This window comes from Egretta garzetta, unplaced genomic scaffold (assembly GCF_000687185.1).
Source record: "Egretta garzetta isolate BGI_Z169 unplaced genomic scaffold, ASM68718v1 scaffold130, whole genome shotgun sequence".
NCBI lineage: Eukaryota > Metazoa > Chordata > Aves > Pelecaniformes > Ardeidae > Egretta > Egretta garzetta.
The window spans coordinates 3,052,548-3,067,492 of NW_009258284.1; positions in this window are offsets into that span (position 1 = coordinate 3,052,548).

Consider the following 14,945-nt stretch of genomic DNA (forward strand, 5'->3'; position numbering starts at 1 on the left):
TGATCTTGCCAGGCACAGAGATGAGACTGACTGGCCTGTAGTTCCCCAGCTCTTCCCTTTTCCCCTTTTTTAAAAAGGGGGTTATGTTTCCCTTTTTCCAGTCAGTGGAAACTTCACCAGACTGCCATGACTTCTCAAATATGATGGATACTGTCTTAGCAACTTCATCCACCAGTTCCCTCAGGACCTGCAGATGCATCTCATCAGGTCCCATGGAATCGTACACCTTCAGGTTCCTTAGATGGTCTCAGACCTGGTCTTCTCCTACAGTGGGAGGTTCTTCACTATCCCAGTCCCTGCCTTTGCCTTCTGCAACCTGGGCAGAGTGGCTTGACCCCTTGCTGGTGAAGACTGAGGCAAAAAACTCGTTAAGTACCTCAGCCTTCTCCATATCTCAGGTAACCACATCTCCTGTTTCCTTCCAGAGAGGGCCCACATTTTGCTGTGTGCCCTCCTTGGTGTCCTAAGGAACCTGAACTCCACCATTTCATGGTCACTACAGCCAGGACTTCCCTTGAGCTTCACATTCCCCACCAGCTCCTCCTTGTTAGTGGAGGAGCATAGCACTCTCCTCATTGGCTCCTCTATCATTTGGAGAAGGAAGTTACCAACACATTCCAGGAAGCTAACAGACTGCTTATGCCCTGCTGTGTTGTCCCTCCAACAGATATCAGGGTGGTTGAAGTCCCTCATGAGGCCCAGGGCTTGTGAACATGAAGCTTCTCCTATCTGTCTATAAAGACCCTCATCTGCTTGGTCTTCTGGATCAGGTGGCCTGTAGCAGACCCCCACTATAATGTTGCCTGTCCCTGCCCTGCATTTAATCCTGACCCATAAACTCTCGGTCAGCTCCTCATCCATCCCCAGGCAGAGCTCCGTGCACTCCAGCTGGTCATTGACATAGAGGGCACCCCCCCCCTCTCCTCGTCTCCCCTGCCTGTCCTTCCTAAAGAGCCTGTATCCTTCCATTCTAGCATTCCAATCATAGGAGCCATCCCACCACATCTCCTTGATGCCAGTAAGATCATAGCCCTGCAGGTGTGCTCACATCTCTAACTCTTGTTTATTCCCCATGCTACATGCATTTGCAGAGAGGCGTTTAAGCTGGGTCCCCGATGAAGATGAGTTATTGGGTGGAGTGGCTGGAATTCCTTTGTGCTGCTCTTCAGGCGCTCTCCTGCTGATCTGTGATCCTTCTCCAGGCTCTGGGCATCTATTGCTGGCACTGGCATCAAATTGGTAGGAGTGGGATGGATTGAGGTTCCCCTCAATCTTTCAATGATGAAAGACAAAAAAATGTTTTGGGCAGAGAGAGTGTAGGCAAGCGTGTGTGTATTCATGCATGGGAAAGAGGTCAGGCTTGGTTAACAGCTGACTTAGGGGAAACCAATACATTCTGACTTGAGCCCTTGAAGCATAAGGGGGTGGAGGGGCGGGGAGGGGGGGAACGATGACTGTGTACTAGTAGAATTAGTTAATGTTGCTGTGTTGTTATTAATTCAGATGCAGTCTCATTAGTATATATCCACCTATCTCTAGCTTTCAGTAAGATAATAAAATGGATGAGTCTATGACTCCATTTATTTTTCCCCATAGCAGACCATTCTCACTTCTGCTTCAGATCATCAGATTTTATAGGTTTCACTAGCGGTGCAATGAATTGAAAGCAGCTCCATTAAAAGCAGATGAGTCACTAGGGCATGGACCAGGTGATAAAAAAACCAAGTCGCCAGAGTTCACCTGGAGTTTGGCTCAGATCATCCCCAAGAGCTGGGAGGCTGCATGAGGTGGTGGGGAGGTACAAGACACTAGCTGAGATCGATTGCCACATCCTGAGGTGGCTGCATGCTGCAGCACCATCAACAACTGCCCTGATGGCCTTCACTTATGTGGCAACAGCTGTAATGCAGAGGAAGAATGCAGACCCCATCCCTGTCTGGTGCTCCTCAGATGGCTCCATGTATGCTGGCACAGCCACTGACAGCCGCTGCGTAAGAGACCTGGCAGTGTCATAGAATCATAGAATCATAGAATGTTTAGGGTTGGAAGGGACCACTAGTGGTCATCTAGTCCAACCCCCCTGCAGTGAGCAGGGACACTGCTAACTAGATCAGATTGCTCAGAGCCCCATCCAACCTGGCCTTGAATGTTCCCAGGGATGGGGCCTCCACCACCTCTCTGGGCAACCTGTTCCAGTGTTTTACCACCCTCATTTTAAAAAATTTCTTCCTTACCTCTAGCCTGAACCTACCCTGTTCTAGTTTAAAACCATTTCCCCTTGTCCTAACACAGCTGGCCCTACTAAAAAGACGTTCCCCATCTTTCCTATAGGCCCCCTTTAGGTACTGGAAGGCCGCGATCAGGTCTCCCCGTAGCCTTCTTTTCTCCAGACTGAACAAGCCCAACTCTCCCAGCCTGTCCTCATAGGAGAGGTGCTCCATGCCTGGAGCAGGACTTGAGATGTGGAAGGAGAGGAGGCTGCAGAAGCACCAGCCCTGGCCCAGCAGTGGCCACCAGCACCCTTGGGGCAGCAGCAACCTGTCCACACCAACGGGCACACCTAACAGAGGGGTCGCTCCCCAAACCCATCACCGACAGCACCCATGCCTCTCCCTTGCTGCGGGAATGCAGGCTATGCCCTGCCTGCTCCTATTTTTGAGTGCTCTTAGGGGAATAGTTCCTCCAGGCCTCCCCCAGTTTTTTTCCCCCTGTAGTGTCTTCCCCCACCTTTTGCCCATCTGGAGCACAGTTTTGCAACACCATGCTGATCACTGCTGAGCCCAAGGAGAGCTCAAAACAGGACAGTGGAGGCACAGCCCAAGAGTGCAAGACCATTTTTCTCCCCACCTTGGACTGCACCTCTGACAAAGTGTGTAATTGTGCATAAACAAAGCCTAGACTAAGAGAAAAAAACATAGACTGCATCAGCTTAAAATTAAGACGTGTACAGTAACTTGGGAATTTGCTCCTGAATTCAGGCAAAAAGTAAGGATTCAGGACTTTATCTCACCATATAGCAAACATGTACAAGAGGTTTTGGAGAGGACTAGGAGGGTAACTATAAAGAGGCAGAAGTCAGTTCTGGAAATGAGTTTCTGTGTTTGGCTGGCTTTCAAAGGATCTGATCTTTTTAATACTGTAAGTATTAAAATGTTCTGTTAATGATGTGTTAAGGCAGTCCTGGATTTACCAGAGGTTCTAGGCAGATCAAGGATACTTCTTCCCCACTGAGCACACAAAGTCTTGGATAGACATCATTTAGTTACGATTTAAATCAAGGAAAACATAGTAACTGCTTTCTGGAGCTGGATGAATTATTAACATCAATTGTCCTTGTCTTGCATGTGACTTTTGCCAGAAGGATGACTGTAGGAATATGTCATTGCAAATTTTACATAGCTTTTTCGTCTTTGGTTGCCTTGGTGCACAGGCCTGTATTGATTCAAGTTACACTATTCTCTATGGCCAGGAGATACAGCCAGAGACACTTTGACTCACTTCTTCAGAAGGAGTGGCCTTTGTGGATGTCGTTTTAGCCAGCTGGAAAAATAAAGCCTAAAAACTACTTGTTAGTCACAAATTTTGCTGTTCTGCTGAAAGATAGGATGGGATTGGGCTTTTGAGCCTGCCGTATCACCAGCAATAATTTACTGAAGGCAACAGTCCCATATTGCTCCTCAAACACTTTAGGCAAAAAGCAAACCAGTAAATGATCTGCAAAGGTGAGATGACAGATTGCAGGCTATCAGTGATGCTCTAGTGGTGTCGCATGGATCCACAGAATGAAAAAGCAAGATGGATTTACCTTTATTGGTTAAGTTCTTAGTAACTGTGGAGATGGTTGGTTTAATTGTATGCTCAAACGTGAAATCTGCCTATACTAGTACTTATGTTAGCAAGATTTTTTATTATTTACCTTGCAATATTAAGGGACAGATTCTTAACAACAGCAAATCTGCATGCCTTTTTTAAGAACAGGCCACCAGCTTATACAGAAAGGCAGGGTTTCTCATTTGCATAGTTGCAGACTGGCATTTGGGAGAGCTGTGTCCTCGTCCCAGGTTTATTACCGCTTTGCTGCGTAACCATGGAGAAGTCATTCCCTTGTCTTCTACCACAGCTTCCCCCTCAGGAAAAAATATGGATAATAACGTCAGGCTTCTTTGGGAAAATCTATGGGTGGAGAGCACTGTGTAAGAACAGGGTATTACTGGTGATCTATTTATTTATTTATTTATTGTTCAGTTGTGTGGACACTGGTCTACCTTTATCCACTGCTGCACTGCAGCAGGGATCACAATAAACATTGCACTCTTGGCATCTAAAGAACTTCTCTCGCATTCACTGCCCAAACCCTTGTTCCAAATCCCCCACCTCCTGCAGCTGACAGGTGGAAGATCCATCACAGATGCCTGCTAACTCTGGAGCTGGACACCCTGCATAAGCCCTGCATACCCCAGTCCCCCACCTCCTCTGGGCTGGGTGCTTCTTTTCATAGAATCATAGAATCATAGAATGTTTTGGGTTGGAAGGGGCCCTAGAGGTCATCTAGTCCAACCCCCCTGCAGGAGCAGGGACACCGCTGACTAGATCAGGTTGCTCAGAGCCCCGTCCAACCTGGCCTTGAATGCTTCCAGGGATGGGGCCTCCACTACCTCTCTGGGCAACTTGTTCCAGTGTTTCACCACCCTTCCCAGACTCCATTATGTGACCTGAGCTTCTCACCAGAAGATCCACTCCCCTGTAGTGCCACCTGGTTAGGAGGGCGGTGATCCCCAGTGCACCCCCTGCACCATGTCAGCCGAGGTAGCAACCTCTTCCTCCCGCTTCCTCGCTCCCAATATTGAGGGCTGCCACAGCTCGGGGGAAAAAAAAAATAGCAAAACATAGATGCGTTTTCTCATCTGGAAGCACAGCATCTGATAAGGATGTGCACAACTTCAGGCTGTTGATAGCAAATTGGATGAATGCTGGTTTGCACAGCTGTCCAAGCAAGCAGTCACTGTATCAGTCTTGGTTCCCCACCCCATGAGGAAAGATTTCACTCTCCAGTCCAGTAAGATTCACAACCATCACTGAATTAAAGAGGATGGTCTGCGTATCTGGATGAAGTTATATCTTTGGGGGGGGGCGAGGGGGGCAGACATCCCAAAGATGACTATTTCCCTAACTTTGTGAGAAACCTTGCAATTTTAGGATGAAGCCAATCTGGTTTAGCTGAAAATCAAATTTAAGTAATACACAGGATGAGGTCTTGAAATAAACACAGAAGATAATACTTTGTGGGCTCAAAACCTATGTCCTAATCGGTGACAGTTTCATTAGGTTTTTCCCCAAAGTTTGGTTTTCCTTTTCAACGAGTAACATTCATACGATACAGTTCAGTCACTACCAGTGGAAGATTAATTAAAGTTCTGATCTAAAAATGAAATCTTCCATCATGTCTTTATTAATCCCCAAGACACTACCTTTCATTTGTTTTTATCTTAATCTTCCTTCCCCCCTTCATCACCACTGCCTTCAGAACTGCCAGTTTACTAACCCAGTATTTACTTTTTTTTTTGATTCATAATACATCATCGTAACAGAGTTATTCTTGGTGGTAGGTCTATGCTGCCCTCCTCCCTATTTTATTTTTTTAAATCAAAACAATTCTTTACCATAGCAACATTTCTTGGCTACCCACCCATTCCAATCACTTGCGAGCAGCAAATACTTGACAACACTGATCAGACCCCACTGTCCTTGTGCCAAATTGAAAGGCAACTCCTCCCTGGAACAGTAAATGCAGTCCCGAAGTTACAGGATGAAGCTGTTGCAGGTCTCTCAGAAAGCTCGTATTCTTTAGAAAGTTATTGAACACTAAGAATTTGGCTGTGCCAAAACTTTCGGAACTTTAGAAGTAACTCGAGGGAGCAACTCCTCCCTAAGCCTTTTAATTTATGATAGGCAGGGAAGAGCTATAAAAGCTAACAAACTTTAAAACTCATAAAGGAAAAAAGTGTTCAACTCAAGTATCAGACACAGAACAAAAGGTGCCAAAAGTCATGCTGAACCAACTTCTTCTAACAATACCTAAGTCACTGGCAGTTTGACATTAGATTTTTAAGAATATGTGAAAGTATGAGCCAACTTTTTTAATAAGGGTTGTTATTCTACCTATTTAATCAGAGCTTCTCAATTGCGCTTTATGTAAAAGTATCATAATACCCTATTTTTCTTGAAGAGTTTTCTGCAGAAATTTCCTCCATGATTTAAAGCTATATATTCTCCAACATCCTGGTGAAGGAGATAATTTTGATATTCACACTTACATGTTTTTAACCTGCAAAACTGTATCAAACTTAAACGACAAGAAAAGGGGCCTTGCCTGTTATTAAATGACTTGAAAATGCTTGAAAAAGTATTTATTAATTACATTCACACTAAGAAATAGCACTGAGGGTCCCAATAAGCTGTTTCATACTTCCAAATCAGCACAAAATAGTTTTCAATTAGTTTTATACTAAAAAAGAAATATTTTCTGATTTATTACAACCCAGTAACTTAAAGAAAAATATTTTATCTGCAGTTGGTAGAGTTGGGTGAAGCTGAAAAATGTCCAAGAATGTAATATTTCAGTGTAACCAAGAATCTGTGGAGGTTATTAAAAGTGGGAGATTGTGAAAGCAGGAGTATTGGTATATTCTCAGTGACACCATTTATCCCCTAATTTTCCTGAAAATTACCATGCTGTTGTAGTTCTTTCAAGATTCAGTTCCTAGTCTTGTTGCCGGAGATCTGCATGCAAAGATGCAGACGAATGATGCAGCAGTGGCACAGACTTAGTCAAGGATATGGAGCAGTCATGTTCCTCCTTTGTGGAGCAACCTAGCTCTTACTGCTTAGGCCCACACCTGGGATATTTGTTCTCTCCAAAGCCATGTGAAACAACAGTAGATTCATCTCTGCTCCTGAAATGAGCTTTTCCATTTCTGCCCTTTCCTGTCATTTGCCAGGGCTCTTTCCTGAGTCCTTTCCTTATTGAGTCCCAGACTTTGCTCTTTCTATCTGTTCATCACCTCAGCTGAGAACTTTAGTTGCTCCTTTAAACTCAGGTCAGACTCTTCAGGACACATCTTCCCAATGCTTTCAAAGGCAGCTCTCCAATATTTACCGTCCACCTGGTCCAGGAAAATGTCTGATTTCATCTTTATTTCCTTTACTCAGACCCCCACCAAGAAGTGTGAGGAAGTGCTTCTGTGGGGCTTGTCCTAAAGCTCTCCAGGTCTCACTGCTCAGCTTCATTTTCCCAGCAGAGAGCACTACCAGAAACGTGACCTCCATTGGTTAGATTTTTTCTTCTGTGTAGCCCACGAATCCACCTCTGCCACTCTTTGTATTACTAATGTGGGGCTGCCTACCCACTCCTCTTTGGCAACCTACATCCTCTCCTATCACTGAAATAGAAAGATTTCTCCTCTCTGTCCCTGTCACAGAAAAAACTGCTCAGTGTACGTAGCTTAACTAAACTGGAATCAAAGTGTTTCATTGATTTGTTAATGACATAATCAACTGGCAATCTTTGAATCCATACATTCATGACCAACAGCAATTGTAAAACAGATAAACCACCATCCTATATACTTATGAAATGCTAATAAACACCCACAAGCTTCTAAACTCCCTTCTATGAGTAATCCCGAGAAGGCCTGTTCCTCCCTACACACAGTTAGGTACACACTTACACACACAGCGGGGGGGTGGGTGGGTTATGAGTGCTCCTCTCCTGGCCTGGACAGAGGTCATGGTGCCCACGGGGTGACTTCTTGCACCGTCAAATCAGGTTGCGTTGGTTGTTGTTTCCTCTTGAAAGGTCTCCACCCTCCTCTTGAAGGTCTCTCAAACAGAAGATTTTCACGCCTCTGTCATATGTCTTTTCAGGCTGACTATGTTTCAAAGTCTCTTTGTAAAATCCCAGTTGCTGTTTAATCCAGATGATGAGGTTGGGGCAGATATCCTACCAGTTTGGGGTACTCCATACACATACAAACTGTCATCACTTCCTTATCTTGGGGGTGTTTTTATCCAGGCCATTTGCCAAAGGTGGGCCATAGAGCACCCACACACCTTCCGAGCAGGGTTTTTATTAGTAGTAGTAGTAGTAGTATTTATTATTATTATTATTATTATTATTAAAAGGTCTATTGAAACTTTCACACAAGTATACATCTCATTTTGATTATTCTTTTACTGAGTACTTTTAATGCCTGAATTATTACATCAGACTCATGCTTAGGCTATCAGGCTATAGATGCCTCCTTTGCAGCCTAGAGAAGTTAGTTTGTCTGGTTTTTCCTCATTTCACAGGCTTGTGTTTTGTACCCTTCTCTCTGTAAATGTGAGAGCTGCAGGGACAATGGCAACAGCCAATTTGGATGGCTGCAAAAAGAGAAACAGACTGCAATCTATAACCCCCAAACTCTGTGTAAAGACCCAAATCCGTCAAATCAGAAACTTGCTAGAAGAATTCAGTGCTTGTCAAAATTTTTGTGAACTGTTCCAAAATGTGAATGCTAGCTGATTCATTTCAAACTGTTTTAGACAGTCCAAGGTTGTTTGGAGTTGTTTTTCTCAGAATGACGACAGAGTATTTTGGAAGGAATATTAACAGAAGCCTAATATATTTTTCAGAGGCTGAGAAATAAAAAACCTGCAGTAATTTAGAGAGAGCTTGCTTTGGTTTTGGTAAATCTTATTTTGTTTGCACTTTCTATCCCTTTCTCAGTTTGTCTTTATTACTTGTTTCAAACAACCAGTGATATAAAACCATGGGAACCCTACGTGGTGGAAATGGACACATTTTAACAGCACCCTCCAATCAATCCAGAATGTCATCTCTGTTCCAGCCTCTTCTCTGACCCGAGATATTCTGCATCCTCACAGACCAGTACCTCTCGTAAAAAACAAAGGCTTAGGCTTCAACAAAAAAAAAAAAAAGCATCTACATTTTACCTTTCCTTGTCTGACATTTTTGTCTGGGGAAAAAATATCACCTTACATCCTAATCAAGACAGAATTTGATAAATAAATAAGGCATGCCTTTCAGAAATCAAAACTTGCTTGGTAAGCAGCAATTGATTCCTAACTTTAATAACAGAAGATGCTCTGAACCACTAATGCTATTACCAGAAGATTAGCTGTGAATCCATTAAAAAAGGCCTAAAATGAGGTTCATCCAGAACGTATAAAAGTAATTAGCTATATAATATTCATAGAGACTTTATTGCAGCACCTCCTGTCTGATATATTTGCACTATTTCATTTCAAGTTCCAGAAGAAAGCTTATCTTCTGTCCTGTATCTTACTTCCTCCACATGATGTCCTGAATCGCGCTTGAAGCCCTGCTTAAGAATTTTTCTAAAGGAAGTTACTTCATTCGTTTTGGCACTTTCTCTTCACAATTTTTCCAATTGTCTTCATGCTTTCACTAATACTTTTAAGACACAGCTAAAGAGGATTCCATCATGCACTGTAGATGGCAAAGAGAGATCATATCTTATCAGATGAACTTTCCTGCTGCTGGAGACGAAGTATGAAGGATCCCGATTTCTTTCAGAATTTGGCTTCACCAGACCTAAAAAGATCAAAGTTCATTAGCTGTCCCCATGCAAAATGCATGGTGCTATTGGATTAACTATGATTCTTTCTCTGGCCTATTGTGTGCTCTTTTCCTGCACGTCTGCTGAGAGCTCAGTAGTTCAGATTTAACCCACTGCCGATGTGCCTTTGTTGTTCTGCACAACAACTCCTGCACGGAAAGAACAAGATTTTGCTCCCTATTATTCTCATGTTCACAATTATAACTTCCTTTATATTGAAAATACCATTTCTCCAGAAGCCTTTGAGCTGGTCTACAGTGGGCGTACCCCACTGCAGTAGAGCAGATGGGCAACTCAGTGCCCCAGCAAGACTTCACAGACCTTGTGCACACACAGAAGGCCCCTGCACTGCCAGCTTCTAGCTGCTGAAAAGGGATATCCTGGGAACCCTCAACTTTCTGAGAAGCAGCATTGTTTACCCGAACATGATCGCTAGGAGACAAAGAAAAGGTGAAAAATAACAAGCCGCAAAGCTGATCAAAATGTGTGAACCTAAGCTCCAAGAGAAGTCTTTGCTTCAGAGTTTTAGTCTTTCTTTTCTCGCAGTACAGTTCCTAGGACCTTTCTCTTTCCCCAGATTCAGCCCTTACAAGAGATAAGCGAACATTACCTTTCTCAGCAGCAGACCCTGGCTCATTCCTCTAACGACTCTTACCAATGCCCACCACCACCTCGGACATATTCACAGGAAACCCACTGTTTTCCTCTGTTTATGCTCCCTGTTGTCCCACTGAGCCGTGGCAATGACACTTTGACTCAGAAAGGCCTCTAAGATAACCACACCTCTCCCAGACATGGTATCTGATCTCATATCTGATCTCCTAGTCTCTTTGAATGGGAAGATTTTACTTACCATCAATTCTGCGACATGTTCTCTGTTCCAATTGGTACAAACATTTGGATGGCAAAAAAACCTGGCAGTGATCTTTCTAAATTCCCCTCATAAACCAATCTCTATTCACTTGACAGATTGAAATGAGATGCTTTACACAGTAAATATTACTATAAGTATGTTTGTGGGTTCTGTTTATGGTCTTCTTATTTCAGTGCAAAGAAAACCAGCTGAGAACAGTAATTGAACAGAGAGCTGCAAAGCACCACAGATTAATATAAAATGATAAGAACGAAACAATTCAGCTTCTGTAATAGTAAACATGTCTCTCTATCCTATTAAAATTCTTTGCAAGAATTAATACAACGATAGATAAAAGCAAACTGATGGATACAATTAATGTGTTCTTTCAAAAGACTTTTAAAACCCAAATCTCCTAGAAGTGGCTCTTAAGAGTATTTGGAAATCATAGATGCCTGAGGGCGCATTCACATCAGAGTTTTAATTCAAATCACCCCCACTTTCTGTGCTTTGGGTTGCACTGTGGAGCCGCCTCAGAATGCACAAACAGGTTTCCTTCCAGACAGAGCTAAACCAGAAGATGCAGGCCTAAAGCTGACCTGTCACACTTCACATGCTAACCTCCAGAGGGTATCAGAAGAGATTGAGCTGAGTACAGACCCCAAAAATGCACAAAGCATGCACATGAGGGTCTCCAACTGTTCTGGTCTATAGACTTGCTCCCCTTGAGCTGTTCTGCTGGCTGACGCAGACCTAGCCTGGGGCTCACATTGACCAGGTCAAAGTTACTCTAACAACTTACCTATCATAAGCTAGGATGTCCCTTTAGGGCAGTAAAAATTAACCTCATGTGACTAATCATCTGCCTCTCAGGCGGTAAAATAAAATCCCTCAGAGCAATTTACTACACAGGGAGAACAGAAATGTGTGGGGGAGGTTGCTGTAAGAAGCTGGTGGTGGGAAAAGACTAAGGCGGCTCGGCACACCAGCGGAGTGAAAGGACTTAAAGGCAGTTAATGGGCAGGTGGTGGGGCTGGGAGGATTTGGAGAGACCCTGAGGGATGAGGGTCAATCTGGGATGGAGCAGTGGAGCTTTCTTCAGGTGTCTGTGAAACAGGGATCAAGGCTGCTTGCCTTTTGGCAAATTCTCACCCCTTTCTCAGCCACAGAGCAGAGGAGGAGGAGGAGGCAGGAATTTGCTGTTTATGCAGCACGCACTCCTCTTACAAACAACCTGTGTGCCCTTTGGCGTAGGCAAAGCTGTTGGCTCTGCCACTGCTGGCTACTGCCTGCCCTGCCTGCACAGCAAGTTGGCCCTGTCTGTCTTGAACGATACCGCCCGAAGAACGAGGGTCTTCCCTGGTGCGTCAGCTTACAGGCTGCCTCGCCAGCTCCACTGGCTGAGGCAGGCTCCGATGGTGCCTGTTACGATTCCCCTACGCCTGCAGGCATATCCTCTGCAGGTTGTATTTCTGATTTTTTGACCAGGCTAATTGCAAGCATCACAAATGGCGAGTGTCCCGAGATACTTCACCGCAGTCAGATCATTCCTAGCAGACAGTCTAAACGTTAAAGGCGGAGAAGAACTTCTGTAAGATCAACAAAGCCACCGGCTGCCTCTGAGACCAGGCTCTTCTTCTCATTCCTGCATTGAGACCCTCCACACGATGTTTAATTGTTACCCTTGCATTTCTTTGGCATTTAAATCTACACACTTAAAATACGTTTCTCTTCCACCATTCTCAGCAAAACAACACATTCTCAAGAGTGCAGTCTTATCTTAAACATTTCCCAGGTATTTTGCTGCTCTTTGCGTGTTCCCTCTACCCAGCAATGCATCCCGGCCAGCAAACTGAAAACAGAATTCCATGTACTGTTTGCATTGGCTCTTTTCTGCAGCTCTCTCCTTCCTCTCTGATACAGCTTCTCTGTGTGCAGCATCAAATTACAATGTCCTTTTTCTACTGCCATATTGTATTGCAGTCATATGAATTTGCTATCTACGTTTAGGCCTGTTTCAATATTCCCTCAGAGGTTAGTATTAATAATCATCATCATCATCCTTTTCAATATTAATTCTCCATAACAGACTTCATCGGCTGCCTACATGTGTAATGGTTCTTTGGATCCCAGCCTCATGACTCTGTGCTTATTCATAGAAAATATTTTACATAAACTCAGTATACTCTCTCACTGCTTAGAGAAACAGCAGTTGAAACAGATCTGTAAAAACCAAGTCAATTAACTTGTTTTGATGCGAACAACCAAGAAGCTTGGCTGGATGGCCCACGTCAGTATCTTTTGGACATTTCCTCCACTTCAAGGTACTGTGACATCAACTTTTTTTTTTTTATTATTGAATATCTTGAAATATCAAGGCTTAATTCCAGCAGTAGTTACTTCAGCGAGGTTGCTTCAGTGAAAACAAAGGCGGAACTTGCAGCCAGTGTGCTGTGTTGGGTCACCACATATTCTTTCTCTCTCTCGCTTCCTCTCTGTTTTTCATGTCTCCTCTTGGTGCCTTTGTACTGAAGAAGCATGCCCAATTGCAAGACACCTTGCTTTCATTTGAAGAAGCAAACCTGGCTGCTCTCCAAGATTTCTCATTTCAAGTTACCTGGAACATCGTTTTAAACAGGAACCACATATATTTACTGGTAGGCAACCCAATAATTTCATTCTCCACAGGAATCTTTGGATGCATACATTAATGGTATAAGCGTGGAAAAAAAAAACGTTCTCTGAATGAGAAGCCTAATGTTTACAAAAGCAGTGGTTGATACTTCAGCTAAAATGATCCTTTACAGGGAAAAAGAAATGCTGAAGCACTAAAGGCATTAAATACGTATTCCGATCAGTCTTTTTAAAAAAAAATAAATCATTGCTATCACTGTCACAAAATAGCATGGGAGGGTGGGATTTGGTTTCATTCCCCAGCATGTTAAATCATAACTAGGCATGTGTGATTTAATATAGCAGAGTGATTTCCTGATTTGTTTTTAATTGCCAGTATACACAGACTGCATTTTCAGCATGAGTTATTTTTATTTTAGATGAAAGAAAATGGGAACAATAACAAAGTCTTCATGAGAAAATACTTTTCTGTAACTTATCATATTGACTCTGTGTTGCAAAACAGGAGCTGCCTTTACAGAAAGCCAGCTTCAAGAAATGTCAAGATGCCCAGAAAAGGAAACAAACTGCCTAAGGTCCCAGATCAAGAAAGGATTCAAGCACAGGTCTAACTTCAACGGGACTTACATACATGCTTTGTTTCAAACACGTACCTAAAAGTCTTTGCACGTCAGGAGTTTGGTTTATACATATGTACATATATAATACGTATATTTATTAACCACTGCTCATTGTAATGGATTCATGAACAAGAGAACCATATGTAACATATGCCTAACATGGTTCCCACTACATGTTTAATACATAAGTTTTATTCTGCATTTGCCCTATGGCTGAAGGTAGCTCGTTAGGAGGGGAATTGGCATTTGTTCATTCTTGGCTCTTCATCTGTATTAAAAGATTCACATTCTACTGTAACATTTTCATTTACATCCCCTCCAGGCCAATAAAAAGCATAATCATTTTCCTCCCCAGTAACTGCATGGCCATCAGCTTTAATTTCAGCACACTTTTCTCTTCCTAAACCTTTTTGTCTGGTAACAGCTGGTCAATATATTTCTTCATTATGCCCCTTTTTCCGAAAGCAGCTCCCAGTACCACAGCTTTCTGACAATACCTTTGTCCTAATTGTTTCACCCCTTGTAATTTTATGCACATCCTACTGATGGATGCAGAATGTCTGGGAGGCATATATTATAGATTCCATTTCCCCTACCGTGTTCATCCAGTTCCTGTGCAAAATAAATCATATCTATAATAAATCATAAAGCTCAGAAAGACTTCAGTTAAAGTTACCAGGATGGTGGACTCTGATACAGAGGTTGTATTTGCAAATAAAATTTTACTTCATTTTCTCCAGTGCCCTTTCAAACGTGTGGAAAAGCCTTGTTTATCCATTTGATCCTGGGAGATAAGCAGCAGTTCTAACTTGCTTTAGAGAATGTAGCTGAAATTGTTTCAAAACAATTGTGGACCATTATCAAACAATTTTGTCAGATAGTCCAGAAACATCAATAAACTCCATGGTTTTTTGATATTCTGGCCCGTCAACAAAGTTACGTGCTGCTTCGAACACCTGGGACAAGCACCAGCTATAGCTAACTACATGATTGATTAATCATCTCTGCAAAATCCAGATGTAATCTCTGTCTCAGCTATGCGTCCTGTGACGATGTGAAGGATTTGAGTCCTGCTCGTTTTCTGTCACTTTACAACCCAGAGCGATTATTAAAATTACAAACTGCATTCTCAGGAAGCAGCATGTTTTTTGAGGCTGCTCTATCAAAACCCTATTTATTCAAAATAATTCTGCACAC